We start from the raw sequence: 20227 nt of genomic DNA on the forward strand, positions 1-20227 counted from the left end.
CAGTCTGTGGTATTTTATTCTGGCAGTCCTACCTAACTAATACAATTCAGAAGCAGAATTTCTGGGTCAGAATGGAAGTATTCAATTTCAATAAATATTGTCAAATTGGTCTCCAAAAAACACCACCAGCAGAGAATGTAAGTTCATGTATCCCCACCTCCTCACCAACACAAGATATTACATGACATTTCATGTCCCACCAACGTGGACATGCAAAGGAGTTCTCACTATTGTTTTGATTTGCACTTCTGATTACCAGTGTAATTGCTAATCTCTTTTTAGTTGGTTAGTCAGCCACTCAAATATCCCTTCTATGAATTGAATTGCTTACTTGTATTCTTCACCTGTTTTTTTTCTAGGTTGCCTGTTCATTTCTTTACTGATTTCAAAGAATTCTCTATATATTGTAAATATAATCCTTTGTCAGTAACAGTCCTTGAAAATATCCTCTCCTTACTTCATATGTCCCTCTTTGTCTAGGAAACCTTCCCTTGAATATTCTACCATCTGTATATGAAAGTTCCATTTTCTTCACATCCTTACAGATACTAGGTTATTACCATACATTAATATTTACCAATTTAATGAGTATGATAAAGTATCCTATTGCTGTTTTAATGTGTCTTTACCCAGTAACTAGTGAAGGAAACTAAGTTTCCTTTGATTTATTTATGGGTCATTCCAGTTTTCTTTTCTGTGCATTATCTTTTTACATATCATTGACCCTATTGGATTGTTCCTTATTTGATTATTTGTCTTTTCCTTATGAATTTTTTGGAGTGTTTAATAAAATCTTATGATAAATGACTTTTGTTAAATGGTGTATGAGTCAACTATTTTGACAATAACACCATATGAAAAAAAAAAAAACACCACTGAGTTTTAGAACTCAGTTTTAGAACTCAGTGTCCTAAGAACACATTTATTCTCTCTTGTGGATTTTCAGAAGAAAATATCCTCTCCTTGAAGATTGGCTAATACAGAATGGACCTGGCTTAGCTTGCTCCAAGCTGTAGTTTTGGGATCCAGAACTGCTCTACATTTTTCTCATCTTCCTTGGAAAAGTAGGCCACTTACAGCATATTCTTCTCATGAACAGAAATACAAGAGGGGCAAATGGAAACATTCAGTACCTCTTAAGGTGAAGGCTCAAAATTGCCACTCTGCCTTTTCTGCCCACATTCTAATGGGCAAAGCAAGTCATATGGACAAGTCTAAAATTAATGGAGCAGGGAAATACACTCTGCTTCCAGCAGGAAGAATAGCAAAGTCACATGGCAAAGGGGATGGATACAGGGAGAGAGAGGATTGGGAAACAACAATACAATCCACCTTATATGGATAAATAGTTGGTAGTTTTTGTTTCTTTTTTTTTTCAGTCTTTTAATTAATTTAATGGATTTTTTTGCATTAATGTAATAATTTCAGCATTTTACTTTATGGCTATGTTTTTGGGGTCTTATTTAAGAAATTATGTCCCATCTTAAGATCATAAATATATTCTCTTATATTTCTCTCTAGAATGCAATCATAGGGATCAATAACCAATATATTTTAAATTAGCATATGCCTAAATGTAAGATTATATCATATAAACTAAAGGCTAAGGCACCCAAGATAAATAATCAAAGTTAAAAACATTTACCCAAGGATGACTACATATTTCAGGTGAATTTTTGAGTTGGGTCTTTAAAATATATTAATGATACAGGCTGGCAAAAAAAGAGAAAGACCCAGGAATGGTAAGAAATCACAAAACTTGATCGTCTATTATAAACAGATCTTTATTAATCTAACCAATATGGGTATATTCAAAAATGCAAAGCACAAGAACACAGAAAAATATCTACAGTCGTCTGAGTTCATGCCACTGGAAAAAGAAAAAAGAAACTTTCATAGAACTAAACAATTATAAAATGATGTATGTTATGATGTCATATTTGAAACAAAATATGTGTATATGTAGTAATAGCAAGGTCCACTTCAATAGTTTTAGGTAAAAATGATGTGACTCCTATTTTCAAGCTAAAACCACTTCCCAATTGCCAGACTGTCAGGGAATCCAGCATCTCTCTTGTCTCTCAAATTGTTCAAAAATTCTGGGGGCGTCTCCATTCACATGCCACAGAAAAAGAAAACCAGAGAAATGGATTAGAATACAAGTGGGCTCTGTTGAAGGATGCTGGTGTTCTGTTCCTGGCACACAGTTTACTGATGGAAGCTGATTCCCGACAGTCCAGTGAGGCCCTTTCTCCTGCTGCACTCTTACTGTTACTGCTATGGATCCTGTGAGAGGCCACAGTGATTTAAGACAAGCATACCATTCCCGCATAAGTATGGCACAGAACCCATGCCTTCAACGTTTCAGTTTACTAAGCCTAGTGGCTGAGTCAGGAGGGCCTTCCAGTCAGTTACACATGTGCCAGAAACAAACCCTCCTAGGGTAACATAGGCCACCATGGGGGTTATAGTTTAAAGGTCTTTGGTGTTCTTACTCAATAGCAAATTTTGATCAGGACTAATTTGATGCATGGGTCAGGGGAACTCTTCCTAACAATAGACACATTGTAAAAGGAAAAAGTCCAGGTCTTCAGTCTTCTCCTGTTTGAAGGCTCCCAGACTCTACAAATTTCCTCCAGTCTCCCCAGTGCTGACCAGCTCTGCAGCTGAAACAAGACTAGAAAGGGCAAGCTTTGTCAAGTTAGAAAAAGATCCTTTCATACCAGTATCTGAGATACAAAAGGATAATGATATCATTAATGTTTCCAAACACCGGGGGAAATTTTCCCTTACCTTAAGGTTCACAGATAAAATATGAAATGCCCACTTCGAATTTCAGATAAACAAAGAATAATTTTCTGGCATAAGTATGTGTCCTATGCAATATTTGGGGCATAGTTACACACACACACACACACACACACACACACACACAATTGTTGTTTCCTTGAAATTTAAATCAACAGTGTGTCCTGTATTTTTATTTAGCAAATCTGGCCACTTTGCCTTATCTACTTCATGAATTACCAATTGAGGAAAAAAGGAGCTGAAACACACTTGAGCCCAAATTTGCAACAGCCACAGAGGCAGAACGTCACATCCCACCCATGTAACCTCACATCCTATCAACGACTTGGGGCTGGCACAGCCAATCAAAAAGCAGCTTGCATCCCGCTACTTCAAAGAAGCTGCTTTTCAGGTAGCCAGGGATGTTCCTAGCCACCTCTCAGCAATATATTTCTAACTACACTCAGCCAAAAGATTTTGATTTCCAGAAATGCAGCACAGGATGAAAGAGGACAAGGAAAGAATGACATATTGTACTCTGGTATGAGAAAGCCCCAACAGAGAAGGCAGACACAAGAAAAATGCAGGCAGAAGGGTATTCTGGAGATTAAGTTTTATGCATCTCTTTCAGAAAGGTGACCAAATTGCTTCAAATTATCTAGGGTTAAATTCACCTCCAAGTAGAGAAACAAATAATAGGAATAGGAGAAGAGTTGCCCCTATGGAAATGTACCTCATGTAGCCCATAAACTTAACAAGATACTTACCCTTCACTTTTTGATTTGAGAGAGTAATTCTGTAGAACCAAAACTGATAGTGATGGATCTCAAAGGCTACACATACCTCATTTATGACAAACACCAGAACTACATATAAATCTCATGTATTTCAAAAATAATAGAAAAAAACAAAATTTTAAAATTGTATAACATAAAAGAGGAAGACACTTTCTTACCGAAGTAAGGGAAAATTATCTCCAAGACAAAAGAAAATTTAGAATACATCTATGCTGTGTTCTCAGTGAACTACCTAAAAATGTAAATTCTAGGAAAGAAGTGATGGAAAGGCTAAAAAGAAAAGAAAGTTGACTGAAGTGAGAGGTCAAGATAAAAAGAGACCTGGCAAAGATTTAAACATCCAATAATCTGTCAAAACCAAAAGACAATAAAGTAATCAAAATCTGAATCATTTCTCTCCTTTATCTCCTGCCTCTCTACCAGCAGCTTCATCATTCAGAGAGCAAAAGAAGCAAAGAATGGAACTGCTACCCTGGATTTAATTATTACCAACAAAGAATGATACGTTAGAGAAGTGAAAGTGACGGGAACCTTGGGGAAAACTGAACATATCATCTTAGAGTTCATTACAGCCAAGAAAGAAAACATAAAGCAAAGTAAGACAAGTATCTTAGATTTCTTAGCTGTTGAGAGAAAATATAAGAATGACCCAGAGCCACAGACTTAAAATGAAAGATAGGTCAAAAAACGTAAGCCGTTACTACATCGCATATGAGGAAAAAATGAGAGAGAATGTATACTCAACATGGTATGCAAGGAGCTTTCTAAAGAGCTAAGATGTTTGAAGAACATACAAAAGAAGAAGGAAGAGGGTAAAGATTGCATGAACACATCATTGTAGTATCGGTCTATTAGGAGGGTGGTATAAACCTAGGATGAGCGAAGACTTAAACACCACAAAAACTTTTAAGTTTGTGTTTGAGGATGGAAGGACAAAAAAGACACAAGTCCCCTCCTCCCCCAGGCAGATTCTATAATATTAACACATAACAGAGAGAAAGCAAAATGACAATATTTTTACTTTACTTTCATCTTGTCTCCCAAGGAGAATGGTCTCTAAAATGAAAAGATAGTACCAACAATCTTGAGAGGAAACTGATAAACAAGAAAGGAGAAAAGATAGTAAGAGAATGCTTAACAATTTAGATAAATGTCTATTTCTGGGTATATTCTATCAAAGCAGGGTTCCTCGTCTTCAGTACTATCGACATTTGAGGCTGGATAACTCTTTATGGTTGGGGGCTGTCCTGTGTATTGTAAAATGTTTAGCAGCATCCCTGGCCTCTACCCACTAGAAGCCAAAAGAACCTGCCCCCTAGTTATGACAGATAAAAATATCTCCAGACATTCCCAAATGTCCCCCAAGTTGCAAAAGCACCCTGAGTTGAGAACCACTATTTTACAGAGCACTGAAAAAAAATATATATGTTATCACAGAATTCTTGCAGCATCTTGGCATAATAATGGAAAATGAGAGTGGTAAACATAATACTGGGAATTTACAAATGTTGTCTCATATATCAGAAAGGTAGAATTTAAAAAATAAAACCAAATTCTATCTTGGTCTCTAGAAAAGTAAAAATATTATTAATTAGAAAAGAGAACAATGATTTTTTGCTACCTTGGTATAGGTTCACTAAGAGCCACTCATACTAAACTAACTTAATTTTCTTCTCTTCCTTTTTCTTCAGAATCATTGCTAAAAAGATAAAATTGGTTTCACTCAAACATATTTCAAATCTTTTGTGAAATATTCTTTGCCAAGACGAAGAAATGTGAGCTATCTCATACACTGTTGGTCAATGTGAATAATGGTAAAATCTCTTTGGAAAGCATGCTGATAGTATTCCTAAAATTTTATATGCACAAATTCTTGAACAAACCAGTGCCACTTCTAGGAATCTGAACACACATACAAAGATGCATGTCACGAACTACAGAATTGTTTGTGGCAACATAAGTTAGAAACAACCTAAATGTGCATCAAAAGGGACTAGTTAAATAAATTGTCATATATCCTTTCATTGGTGTGACTTTATTATTAGAGGGTCAGAAAAGCCTTAAAAAATACAGAGTCTAATTGGATGTCATTAGAGTAACACTAAGAGAGATATTAAAAATATTTAACCCAAACAGCCTGGCTGAGGCCCCAAGCAATCGGAGCTTAGCCTGGAGTTGTCTTGGAAGCCTCATCCTGTACCAAGTGTTTCAGTTGCTGGGTCTAGGAAAGGTCCAGGGGGTTTCAAGCAGAGGCCAAGTGGAGGAAAATCACTGGTGAGGGTAAGGGAGAAGTACAAAAGCATTTCATATTTTAACAATCTCTATGGCCTCACTAGGAAGTATCAGTCCTCACTAACAGATAAAACAACATTAAAATAATTTGGAATAACATGGAGCAATAAATTGATTGAAATAGAACTCAGATTTCACCAATCAAACATGGCTTGGGTAAGATTTTAGAAGGTCACAGGAATCAGAATCTTCTAGGAAAGCTGTGATGGGGCTTCCAGTGTCCAGCCCAAAAGCACCAAATTGTAGAAACCAGTACCTCTGTAACACTGTCCAATCTTTCCAGCTGCATTGTCTTTGACTGTTTCTCTGGCTCTCCTGCAAGTCTATGAACTACCTAATGTCATTTATGAAATTCTTGTTGCTTAAACCAGCTAGAGTAGACTTTGGTTATAACCAAAAACCCTGGCTAAGGTACCCTTTACTAAAATAAATGTGCATATATAACTTTTTTATTTTAAAAAAGTTAATTTTTAGAAATGATTTTTTTTTAAAGACATGTGGGCTGATTACTGGAATAGATCTGAGGAAACACTTGGTTGAAGAAACAAATCCAAAAGAGCAGCATAGAGATCTAGATCCCAGAAGCTCATCTGAATATTAGCTGTGTATCAATCACCAGAGGCACTTCTTAAAAATACAAATGTGGACTCATATCAATGGCTCACTTTTTTATACATAATAACGAATTTTTAAATATGATGGAAGGAAAGAGACCATTTATGATACCAACCAACATTTTTAAAATACTGACAGGTAAACAATTTTAAAACTCTATCATAAAAGAATTAAGTAAACTAAAAAGTGATGTATAGGCAAACTGAACATTACAAAAGTGTTAATTCTCCCTGTTAAATGTCCATCGACCACATGAAAACTTGATAAAGTGTTAAAATTCATCTAGAAATAAACATGCTTATTGCATAGGCAACCAACAGTGTCTATCACAGACTATTTGATTTTTCCTAGATGTAATTTGTGATTACATCTAGGAAATCCTGAAAGGACAAAAGAGAATAAGGAGAAGAATTATTCCTCCCAGTTATTAAAACATATTACAAAATGAAGTTATTTTAAAAGTAAGGATTGGAAAAAATAGAAACAAATATTAATAGAACAGAAAAGACAGCTGAGAAAAGGGCTCCACTATAAACTTAGCTTATGTTAATATGGCTTTTCAAATTATCAGGAAAAAGAGTGATTCTTAAATAAATTATGGATCAACTGAATAAACATTTAGGAGAAAAATTAAAAATAAAGCTTACTCTCTGCTCACTCTTTAGCCCAAATTGAATTCCAGATGTAGCAAGAATTTTAAAGTTCTGAAAGTATGAATATATAAGTTTATGTATAATAAACTTACAATAACTAAGTGGAAATTTTTATGTATAATAAAATTTTAATGTATGTATAATAAATTTATAATAATTAAGCAGAAAGCCCTTTCTAAGCAAAATTCAAAACCCAGAAGCTGTGAAAGAAGAGGTTTAAAATTTTGACTACAAAAATATTTTGTTTTCTATATAATTCAAAAATAAAACAAAAGTCAAAAAATAAACAATAAGTTATGGGGAAATATCTTGAATAGGCAAAAAGCTAATTTGCTTAATTTACTATGGTGGGATAAAAAGATGACTCAATAGAAAAAATTGGGCAAAGGATTTGTAAAGGCAATTTATATAATAAGAAGTGCAATGGGCTAAAAAGTACTTAGAAATTGTTCAACTGTACTCATCATTAATTAAATGCAAATCAAATACAACAAGATACTATTTTTACCAAGCAGCCAAAATTGAAAAATTTTAATATGGTATCATCAGTGCTGGTTAATGGTTGGGACCATAAGCTCTCAGTATACACTGTTGGAGGGATATAAACTGATATGAACTTCTTGAAGAGAACTATGACAATATCTCTCAAATTATAATTATGCATACTCTTTAATGAGTTGAATAATATTTCCAATTAAAGGTAATACTTATGAAATTTTAAAATAAACATCCCATTGATACAGCAATTCTACTTTCATGAATTTAACCTAAGCATACACTCAAAAAGTATACCAGGATATATGAACAAGAATATTCATTGCAACACAGCAACATGACAGAACAAATAAAAAATACTGAAAATTCCAAACATGTCCATCAATTCAGAATGGGCTAAATAAATTCTGCTACATATATAGAGTAAAACAGAATAAAGCTGCTAGAAAGAATGAGGTAGGTCTATAGGAACTACTATGCATCTGTCTTAACCAAATATAACTGTCCTAAGGGGGAAGGAGATACAAGATGCAGATCAATCTGCATAACATTATGCCTTTTTTTTCCTGACCAAAATTAGGGTTCTGTCCATTAGCAAGCAGAGGAGAATACATGGATATTGCATAAGCAACCAACAGTGTCTATCACAGACTATTTGATTCTTAAAACTAAGATTCCTTTGTAATCCCATACTGGGAAAATAGAACCTGCAGAGTCTAACAGAAAGGCAAGTTAATCCTGCAAATTCCCATGAAAACATGACCCATGAGCTTTATCCCTGGACTAAGACAGAACCCAGGATCTCTTCTGGAGAATCTCAGAGAAGTTGGTTTATTTATTACTCTCACTTCACCCCTATCCACAAAAACACACACATTAGAAAGGAAACATCATGAGGACAGGGTCTATTTTTGGTTCACTAGTATTTATCCCCAGACTAAGAACTATGTCTGGCACACAAGTCATCTAGAATGAATGAATGAATTCTAAACCAATATTAGAGTAGACTCAATGTAGCCCTTTGGCAATCCTGCCTCTCATTCCATGGGCCCCTCAATGAGCTAACTCTGGGTCTTTTTGCCCTGATGCCACCTCTAGAGGCTTCATCAACTGAGACTTGGTAATTCATTTATTACCTAGTTAATTGTATACCTTCATCCCTATTCTCTGCCTTCATGCATATAGGTAAGAGGAGATAAATGTTTATACAGTGTAACTTAAGCAATGCTACTCAAACTGCAGGTCTGCAATGAGAAAAGGAACCTGTACTAGAATTAAGTTAGTGAGTGCTTCCTTCATCTAGAAAGTCCCGCTACCAAGTGCTTAGGGTGTAGCTGATTTACTTTCAGGCACAAGCCTCTTATCTCCTTTCATAGACCAGTTAAAAACAGAACTGCCCATTACATTTTGAACAGTGCTAATTTAAAGTAGGGGCCTCCATTGTTCAAGTTCCAGTATTTGAGAGACTTTCTTTGCACTAAACATTGCCTTCTCCATCAAGTCAATTTCCCCATTGCCAGGAGGGATCTGAAGCAGAAAAGCATCCTGGTTAGGATAACGAAAGGCAAGGCAAAGAAAAGAGATGGGGAGGGTGCCAAATAAACGTCACCTAATCTTCAATTTTGCACATAGGAACTCACAGTCACTTATCATATGCTAGAAGCTAGTGATTAAATTGGTAACAGATTACTGGCTGAGTCCCAGGCAAAAATAATGTGGTTAAAAACAGTAATTAAGCATATGAAAAATCAGATGCAGCAGCTAACAGTCCTGTTCACCTTTAAAAATTCTGCAGCCTCAACTATCTGTCACTTTCCATTAGATTTGCAACTTGGTTAAACTCTGGAGTTCCATCCCGCAGTACCAAGTCACCTAAAATACAGTATCCCAACAAAAATCAGAAAATCACGCTTTTTAAATCTCTAGACTAGCATTCCCATGAGCCAATGATCCATAAATAAACACTATTTTTAAGTCTTCATTACGAAGCACATAGTTTCTCTTCACGCCAGTTTGGGTTGCCAACTTCTCTTTAAATCTTAATCTCTCCTATTCCAAAAAAAAATAGAAACATGCAAACAGAAGTTCATGGGGAACAGAGAATGAAATGCCCATCCTTCTGTAGCTATGGTCTGTCTCTAAATATTACCGAATAATAAAACTTCACAATTTAAAAAGTTTTTTAATACAGGAAGAATGTATTCTTTAATAATTCATAACTCTATATCTCACTTCCCACCACATAATAGTGATAGCTCTAATCTCTCCACTTTGATTTCTTCGGACCAGTCACCACTTCCAATAATTAGTTTTATCTATCACAAATTCCTTAGCTTTCTTCCTTCAATATACTCTATTTATAAAACCATGGTTCCCAAACTGAACAATGACAAAACTAAAACTTACTTTCCCTGACTCCTTCCACAGCCATGCCTTATTCCATTCTCATGTTTTCCCTTTAGAAAAACCCAATACTGAATGGCTCCTCTAGCTTGTGCCCTCTATCCTTTTCTTTCTATTCTGCTGCCTGCAGATTTTCTCCAAATACTTTTAATTTCTCCAAAGATTCACAATAACTAAAGAATTTATTCTTCCTATTCCCATTTCTCTGTCACAGTTGCATCATAAAAGTCAAATAAATCCCTATGTCTACATGGTCTTCTAACAAAGTTATTTATAAATTTTATTGTTTTAATGTCCAAAGAATCATAAGTGATCAACAATACTATCTGTTGATTTCAGGCAATGCTGAAGTATTTTCAACTCTGACATGTAGCTTTGTTGATATCTGCTGTAAAAATTCTGTGAGTATGAGAGATTCTGTCCTTCTAAACACTAAGTATTTTGATATCTCTGTGCCTGATAACAATGTTTTACACTTCACAGACACTCAATAAATATATCATTTGGTAGACAAGGAATTTTGCAATGCTTTAAAGAATAACAATAAAAACACATCTTAAATATCACAACCTTTACCTTCAAACATAGCATTCTCTAATCCAACACTTCCACACTTAGAAACAGAAATTAAGGAAATTATCTTAAATATACATACATACATCCATATACACATAAGTAAATACACAAAGATGTTTACCATAGCACCTAGATGTTCAGCAATGATTAATAAAATTATATGCATTCACTTGGAAGAATGTTACACAAATTTAAAATGCTACATCATTGTAGAATAGTAATATTCTGTGGAAAATGTTTTGGTATATGGTTAAATAAAAAAGCAAGGTTCCAAATTTTATCTATAGTATTACTGCAATTATTTTTAAAGCCATCTAGAAAAAAAAAGACTAGAAGGAAACATATCAGTGAGATTACTTGCAGTATTTTTCTGTGCTTTCAAAATTCCTACAATGAACACTTAATGCTTTTATAATGAAAAAAAGTTTTATCATAAAAATCCCAATCTTTTACTCAAATAAAAAGGAAGATTCAGACTATATGTAGGAGGTAACAAATGTTTGTCTATGTCGTCTGTATTTTAGGTTTCTCCATTTAACAAACTTGTCCTATAGTACTACTGAGATAACTTTTTAATAATGGATAACAAAATTGTAATAGCATACTCAAATATGCTGCTCAAATCTGACCTGGATAATCTGCATCTTCAAATCACAATTATTCTAATATGTTGAGCTTTCAATACGTCTAAGGAACTAGCCATAAACCCAGAACAAGGCAAATCTGAAATCCTGTTTTTCCCATTTTGTTTTAATCAAATCATTGAATTCTAATGTATCTCCAGAGATCTTAGTAGGCACATATCAGTGACTCAAAACCTCTACAGTAAATGAACTTTCTGATGCCTAACCCCAATTTCTTCTTGTTTCCTTTTGAATTCATTTCTTCTAATTCTGTCTTCAGTGTAACTGACAGCAGCTGCTCACAATCACTCAGATCTCATTAGATAGTGACCTTTTCTTTATATGATTGATCATTACATCTCATGATCATTCCATACAGTGATTTTCATTTGATTATAACTGGTCATCCAACAGTTCTGAAAGCATTCCTCAACCTCCTAATATTCCTGCCAATTATAAAGTAAATAGATATTAAATTTGGAAATTAATGCTTTTTGCCATTATCTCACTTGGAACATCTTCCATTTACTATGAATTAGCTTTTGGTTGGAAGTAAAATCCCTTCAAACATATTCCTTCTTTGCTTCCTTTTCCCCACTCCCATGCCAAAGCACAAGCATCCAAGCCATATCTTATCTTTTCCTGCACAGTATCCAATCTGCTTTTTATAGCCAGAAGCTCTCTGAATGCAAAGCACGACCTTGGCTACCAGCTTCCCCTGGCAATAGTTCGAAAGTTATTTATAACTCTAAAATTAGCGTGAAAGCGTACATTTCTCATCATAACTAGTCAAAACGTTCCCATTTCATATAATAATGTGATCTTCTTTAATTCAGAAGGAAATCCCACATTTTAAATCTATGATTATAACTAAGACACAGGAATTCAATGCAGAAATGAGAATTTGCTGAAGTTCAGCTCTTCTCTTTACAAACTTGACTCTTACCTTTTTCTGTTTCTTCCTATAAAATAAATAAGCTTAAAATGCGGCTCCTGTAGGGAATTTTCCAAAAAGAGCTTGAGGGAGTGAAAAAAGACTTCTTGGTGGTCACAGAGTTACAGAGTATCAAATTAAGAGGCAGTGACAGTGGGGCAGTCACTTTAGCTGAGCATTGTTCACCCAGGATAAGAAAGAAAGGGGAGGTTACAAGCCAGGGTGGGTGGTATCTAATCCTGAACTGCTAGTCACTGACCTCACTGACAACTTGTTACTGAAAATACTTCGTTGAAAAAGGCCAGACACATACTTTGCCTAGAGACCTACAAACATAGCTCTGAATAAGTTAGATTTGCACTTCTCTAGTTCCTTTCCAAAAGAAGAACCTCTTCTATCTAATTAAAGCCAAAGGCTGCAATTATTGAAAGTGAACAATAAAGAAGGGAAAACAGGAATCCAGAAAATCCTCACATCAAAAGATCAATTAGGTAAAATTCAATGTCTTCAGAACCCTACAGATGATGACATCAAGGCCATGTGTCACATCTGAGATCTTATTTTTCTTCTTCTGAAATATTACCTGTCTCATACCTTGTACCAAGCATCACACACTCTGCTTCCAGTATTTATGAGGAACCACATCATTATCAGTAAAGAATCTAAACTGAACATTTACCAAAAGCTCAGTAGTTAAACCATTATTAAATTTAAGCCACCCAAAAAAAAAGTCTACTCAACCAAAATTTCTTTTTTCTCTCCATGACTATCCTTTTTCATATTTCCTCTTCCCTTTTTTTGATATCTTCCCCCTCAGTATCTTCACATTCACTGAAACAATCTTGCATATCCCTGACTTATTCTTTATCATTTCATCAATTCCTTGACATCCCACTTGAACTTCTGTGGCATTTCTTTGGACATTACCATTTTTCTGACTTTCTTCTAATAGCTTCTAAGACAAGCAGTGCTAACTAAAATATGAACTGCTTATTTGAGTTTTGGCAGTCCTGTTCTTAAAAGGCTGAATTCAAAATAAAAAGAAAGCATTTATTTAATAGTTCTCCAAATACTCTTAGCACAAATATCAGGGAGCCAAGAGGAAAGGCGGGGTCTGGGAATTGTCAGAGATTCAACTGTGAAAGGAGTTCATTTTATGTGATTTTCAGGAGAGCCTTCAAAATAACTATGTTTATGTCCTACCTTTAAAATGTGCATAATTGACAATGCATTTATCTAAAGATTCTTAGTTGCTAACATGCTATCCTCCCCAGATTTTTCTTAAAGCAGCTTTTTCCCCCTGGAGAATCTAGGAAGAGTCTCTTTTCACAGTGAAACAAAGAGTAAGTTTTATGTCTCTCAATCCATCTTTTCTTGAATAAAGAAATCACTTGACACTTGCAAAATAGTAGGTTTTGTTTCAGAGCTTTAATAATGAATGTTTTCTAAACCAGGACTGTTGAACTGAGCCCAAGATGAGATATCCAAATTCTACCATGGCTTGTCCTGCTGTGAAACCACAATAAGTAACTTACCTGACTCTCCTTTCCATCTACAAAATGGAGATGAGAACTCCTATTCTTTTTATTTGCTTTTCAGAGGATATGTGAATTAAACGGATAAAAGCTGAAGAGCTTTAAGTTATACTGAACTCTTCAGAGATGCGATACAGATAAAACCTTCTTACAGAAATTGGTGTTATCAAAACAATATCTGAAATGTAATTTTAAAGAGCTTTGTGTAGTGGGTTTTTTTTTTTAATTCCTTCATAAAAATATCTGCAGCCTCCAGATAGTATTTAGCAGAAGTATTTCCCACTATAGCCACAAGAGGTCCCTCCTAGCAATTCAAATCACGTTGGATTTGTTGAGCACAGGCCCCATGGTCCTCTGCATTTATGTTGGTTTGCTGACAGAAAACACGTATCACCTATGTCAAATTTCCATAGCTAACTATAGGGTAGGAGACAAAAGCAGAAAAATCTGGCTTTGTGTGATCGCTGAAGCATATTGGAGGCTAAATAGTTCCTGTAAACTACACAGCCCTTGCATTTTGCATCCTGGCCCTCTTCCAGATTTTCACAGTTAATTCTTTCTTGTCACCTTGCCCAGTCTTGTTCAGTATTTATTCTCCTTCCCTCTTTACTTGTTTCCTTTCTTTATACTTTGCAAACTTTAAAATTTTGGCTCACATGCCTCTTACAAGCAAACAAAGATTGAGAGTCGAAGAGATAGAAAAAAAAAGAAAAGAGAATAAATAAGGACCATTACTAGCAATTCTCCCAATGTAATCAAAAGTGAGTTTTTTGGTTGTAGGCATCAGGACTGGCCCCAAACAAAGTCATTCAACTGCATGTACTGAGAGGCCCCTTGATGCAGAGCCCTGTGTTAGCAGCCAGCTAGAAGATTACAGAGAGAAAGGAGGTCTCCAAAAAGATAATTTTATCCCTATCAGTAGCCCCTCTTGGAAAATAAGTCCTTCAGGGTGCAATATGTTCTTTAGTCAGAATGGAGTACAGTTTCTTCTGGTCATTAAAATCCCTTATAGAATGAAAATCGCTTTTGCATGAACCATGAGTCCATTTTATCTGTACATAATGCCTCAAAATACCAGTAATTTCAGGTTGGTGCTTTAAAAATATGAAATTTTCTAAACAGCTATAATACTTTTCTAAAATGAGATTTAAAGCTAGGAATAATTCCTATTTGTGATAAAATCTTGTTTTTCTTTTTTTTTTTTTTTTTTTTTCAAAAATATGTGATAAATAGTTCTGGCACCTTGTCTGGTATTTTAGATGAATCTAAATGAATTTTCCCCTGATTTGAAGGTCTTACAAACTATCAATATAACAGAAAAATGTTTCTCACTCTCACTTCCCAACCATCCTCATTATTAGCAGCTAACCAACTCTCCTGCCTCACTAAGAAAAACAGAAGCCATCTGGAAGATGTTTCACACCTTTCCACCATGGAATCTATAAACCACCAACACCCCTTCTTCTCTACCCTCCCTCCTATTAAAATGCAGAAGTCCCCTTGCTCTTATCAAAGGCTAATCTCTCTTGTGTGGTGGATCCCTCCTTGCCTCACCTTCTCAAGGACTCTCCTTCTTCATGATCACCTCATATACTGCATTATCATCCCTTCTCCAATGATCAGTGCAAAAATATGCCACAGGACTTCTACCTGAAAATTTTCAAACCAACAAAGCATCACTTTTACCCTAAAGCTCCCTGCAGTTGCTACTCTAGTTTCCTGTGCCTTCATCATAATACTTCCCAAATGAGTTGTCCACCATCCCTACATTTTTACCTCTCGCTTCACAACCTACTACCATGACTTATTTCCCCTTCACTCCCAAAAGGGCCATTTTAAAATCTATCAACAATCTCCATGTGGCCAAACCATTCTGTCATCTGAGGGGATATCTCATTCCACCTATGGCTTTAAATGAGATCTTTAAATGAGATAGGATGTTATGTGGGACTTCTCCTGTGGCCAATAATTGGTGACTATGGCTCAAAATGACAGAAAATGAAGCCACCTATATACATGCTAAGGAATTTCCAGTATTTGAGGACAGACACCTCATTCAGGTATTACTAAGAAGCAGTTAAGAAAAGAGCTACATGCTCTTCCTCTCCTATTCTTTCTCCTGTATCAAGGAAAATTTCCTGGTGTAACCAAAATGCAGGTTCAGTTGCCCACGGGTTGTAGAGTCCAATTAACAAGAGCGAGGTCTGGTATAAAGAAGGTGACTTTTTATTCCAAAGCTGGCTTAGGGGAAGAAGTATAGACTTCTGTCTTTAAGGGTGCTGCTTCACTTTTGAAGCAGAAAGTGGGTGCTTTTAAAAGGGGTCTTGGCAAGAATGGCATGCAGAGGAGGGAAATGCAGGTGGGGGTCTGCATAACTTGCTTTGGTACCTTATCAACCGAGCAGTCAAGCTGGTGACCACTGCTGCCTTTGTGGGCAGAACTAGGTTGTAAAAATAGCTGAAACTCTCCAGTTAGGAAAGAGTTTTGTAGCAGGCACACTTTGAGGTGGTCTCTCAAGTCAGTCTCCTAGTGGGAGAAAGTTGGGCTCTGGAGCTTCTAAGCACATAGCGGGATTAACTCACCCTGTAGGGAGTGTCTGGTGAAGAGGAGGTAAAAGGTTATAATTGCATTTCTAAAGAGCTAAGTAGGAAGTGGGAGAAAGGAGGAAAGAAAAATGAAGAAATCAAAAATAAGCAATCTCAGAAAAATGGGGGTACTCGGTTATATTAGCCATAATACTAGAGGAAAAGTTAGTGAACCTGAAAAGTTAGGAAACAAGGCCAACTACTTCCTCTCCTCTTGAAGATACCAGGGCAAAAGTGATGAAAAAAAATCTCTTTCCCCATTCCAAGTCCCTTGAGAGGACATCTGGTCAGTGCTGGGGAAAGAAAGGGAGATTTAAATTCGAATGAAATGGAAGTGTTAAACTGGACAAGCAGGCCTTTAAAGAACTAAAAATGGCAGGAACCTACCTGATGAGCCATTAAGGAATAGGAAAGGGAGAGGCAGCAGAGCAAAGGTGGATACAGGAATAGAAGAAAACAAGCTAGTTCACTTAAACCAGTTACACATCCATATATTAATGGTTCCCAACTTTGTATCCTATTCCAGACCACTGTCATGACCCCCAGAGCAATAAATTCAAATTGCCTTCTCCATTTGAGTAACTAATACACATTTCAAACTTGTTCAGACTCAAGAGCTTCTAAAAGGAGCTCTTGATTTTTTCTCAAACCTATTTCTTTCTGTCATTCATATCCCAACAAATGCTACCATCGCCCAATTACTGCATAAGCCAAAGGCTAGGAGTCATCCTTCATTCATTCTTTTTTTTTTCTTTTTTTAACTTAGGAGCCTGGAGGAAGCGGGCATGGGCATGTATGTTTTGAATACATGTGTCTAATTATTATTTTTTTTTTTTTTTGAGGAAGAAAAAGGAAGAGAAAGAGGGAGAGAGAATGGGAATATTGCTTTATTGCCCAGGCTAGAATGCAGTCTAAAAATGGGAATTGAAAACCTCTTTTATGCCAATAATTGTGCTTAACAATGGAGACGGGAAGGAATAAGGAAAGAAAATAACAAGCAGTCAACCAACATTTCATTTAAACCTATGAAATGCTATGCAATTATTGAGGAGTGATTTACTTACAATTATGTAGTCACTTTTGGAATAGGTGTGATATGGTACTGATAAGAATGTGTGTTTTGTATATTTGAAGTGGAGAGTTCTATAAATATTTATTAAGTTTACTTGTTCTGGGTCTGAGTTCAAGTCCTGGATTTCCTTGTTAATTTTCTATCTCGTTGATCAGTCTAATATTGACAATGTGATGTTACAGTCTCCCACTATTATTGTGTGGGAGGCTAAGTCTCTTTATAAGTCATTAAGAACTTGTCTTATGTATCTGGGTGCTCCTGTATTGGGTGCGTATATATTTAGGATCGTTAGCTCTTATTGTTGCATTGATCCTTTTACCATTATGTAATGCCCTTCTTTGCCTCTTTTGATCTTTGTTGCTTTAAAGTCTATTTTATCAGAGGTGAGAATTGCAACTCCTGCTTTTTATTTATTTATTTATTTATTTATTTTTGCTCTCCGTTTGGTTGGTAAATCTTCCTCCATCCCTTTATTTTGAGTCTTTGTGTGTGATTGCATGTGAGATGGGTCCGAATACAGCATACCGATGGGTTTTGGCTTTTTATCCAGTTAATAATATATATGAGTTTAATACTGCTATTTGATGCTAGCTGGCTGTTTTGCCCATTAGTTGATGTAAGTTCTTCATTATGTTAATGCTGTTTACTTTTTGATATATTTTTGGAATATTTTTGGAAAGGCTGATACTGGTTCTTCCTTTTTATGTGTAGTGCTTCTTTCAGAAGCTCTTGTAAAGCAGTCTGGTGATGGTGAAATCTCTAAGTACTTGCTTGTTCGCAAAAGATTTTATTTTTCCTTCGCTTATGAAGCTTAGTTTGGCTGGATATGAAATTCTGGGTTGAAAGTTCTTTTCTTTAAGGATGTTGAGTATTGGCCCCCACTCTTTTCTGGCTCGTAGGGTTTCTGCTGAGAGATCTGCTGTAAGTCTAATAGGTTTCCCTTTGTGGGTAACCTGACCTTTCTCTCTGGCTGCTCTTAGTATTTTCTCCTTCATTTCAACCCTAATGAATCTGACGATTATGTGCCTTGGGGTTGGTCTTCTTGAGGAATATCTTTGTGGTATTCTCTGTATTACCTGGAGTTGAATATTGTCCCACCTTACTAGGTTGGGAAAGTTTTCCTGAATATCCTGAAGAGTATTTTCCAACTTGGATTCATTCTCTTCGTCACATTCAGGTACACCTATCAAACACAGATTAGGTCTTTTCACATAGTCCCATATTTCTTGGAGACTTGCGCATTCCTATCCTTTTTTCTCTAATCTTGACTTCTTTTTATTTCATTAAGTTGGTCTTCGACCTCTGATATCCTTTCTTCTGCTTGATCAATTCGACTGTTAAAACTTGTGCATACTTCACAAAGTTCTCGTGTTGTGTTTTTCAGCTCCATTAATTCACTTATATTCCTCTCTAAACTGTCTATTCTCGTTAGGATTTCATCAAACCTTTTTTCAAAGTTCTTAGTTTCTTTGCATTGGGTTAGAACAAGTTCTTTTAATTCACAGAAGGTTCTTATCATCCACCTTCTGAAGCCTACTTCTGTTAATGGAACACACTGGTTCTCCATCAGGCCTTGTTCCATTGCTGATGAGGAACTGTGATCCCCTGTAGAGGGAGAGGCATTCTGATTTTGGGTATTCTCAGCCTTTTTATGCTGGTTTCTTCCCATCATTGTAAATTTATCCACCTGTCGTCTTTGTGATTACCGACTTTCCAATTAGGTCTCTGAGTGGATGTCCAACTTGTTGATTCCCAGAGCCGAAATCTAAGCAATCCACTGCACCAGCCAAAACAGCAGTGTTAAGATTGATGGTGCTTCTCTGCCTGGGAATCTCCAGTCTAGCTCCCTTCTTGAGTCCGTCCTTCAATCAACTGAATAGGTGACTCTGTCTTCCCAGAGCTCCAAACAACATCGGCCAAAAGGGGACCCAGTCCCACTCACTCTGCACCAAGAACTGCCACGCCAAGGCGCTGGCAAAACCGCCACACTGGCCACAAGAGTCGCCCTGGCGACCCATGGGGCTTCTCCACTAGGAATCTCCTGGTCCGTGAGCAACAAAAATTCGTCTGAAAGTGTGGCATCCTCTCGTTCTCTGCACTTTCACTGGGAGCTACAATCCCGAGCTGCTAGTGATCAGCCATCTTGGATCTCTCTCCCCCTTCATTCATTCTTTTCCTTCATTACCATCAAGAATTTCCATTGATCCTACTTATAAAATTTGTCTTTATCATGTCCACATTTCTCTCTCTCTTCCACCCCAACTATTCCAACATTGGTAGCCATTCTTTACATAGCTTCTAAGTGATTTTTCAAAACTTAGAAGTTTAGCTCATGTTCTCCTGTTTAAAATTATCCAAAGGCTTCCTATTGCTCATAGCAGAAAATCCAAATTCTTTACCAAATCTACATGGCCCTGCATGATCTGGCTCCTGTCAACCTCTTCACCTTGACTCATGACATTCTTCCCCCTCAACTCAAAACACTCTCCCTTCTAATATACTGACTACAGATATACTTTCTATTTATAAAATAACCAATCATATTCCCCTAGGGCAGTGGCACTTGCTGTTCCTTTGCTTGAAACCATTTGCTCCCATCTATTTACATATCTGCTCATTTTCATCTTTGATATAATCCTTAACTTTCTCATAGAGGTGTTTCCTTATCATTTTTTATCTCATTGTCCCCAGTCACTTATCACAACCTGCATTTTTTAATTTTTTTACTTATTCTATCTTCACCATTGAGATAAAAGCTAGGGGCAGTGGCAATGTCCATTACTGTATGGCATATGCAAATTAACTATAATACAAGGTAAGCATCAATAGCTACAGGAATTAAAAGGAGGTAGAGATAGCT

The 20227-nt window shown here is 36.1% G+C and overlaps 1 protein-coding gene across 3 annotated transcripts in view; it reads right to left on the reverse strand.

The window, feature by feature from the left end:
• Nucleotides 1-20227, reverse strand: part of CTNNA3 (catenin alpha 3) — a 1835081-nt gene that overhangs the window by 1772866 nt on the left and 41988 nt on the right. Inside the window, exon 1 of one of the 3 annotated variants that reach the window (XM_064374171.1) lies at nucleotides 12188-12350. The exons of the other annotated variants lie outside the window; for them this stretch is intronic. The gene's annotated coding sequence lies outside the window, so the exon portion shown is untranslated. Of the gene's footprint in view, nucleotides 1-12187; nucleotides 12351-20227 lie in introns of those variants that run through there. 3 annotated transcript variants of the gene reach the window in all.

The sequence above is a fragment of the Aotus nancymaae genome, unplaced genomic scaffold (genome assembly GCF_030222135.1).
Source record: "Aotus nancymaae isolate 86718 unplaced genomic scaffold, 86718_ANA_hifiasm-v0.15.2.pri h1tg000010l, whole genome shotgun sequence".
Classification (NCBI taxonomy): Eukaryota; Metazoa; Chordata; class Mammalia; order Primates; family Aotidae; genus Aotus; species Aotus nancymaae.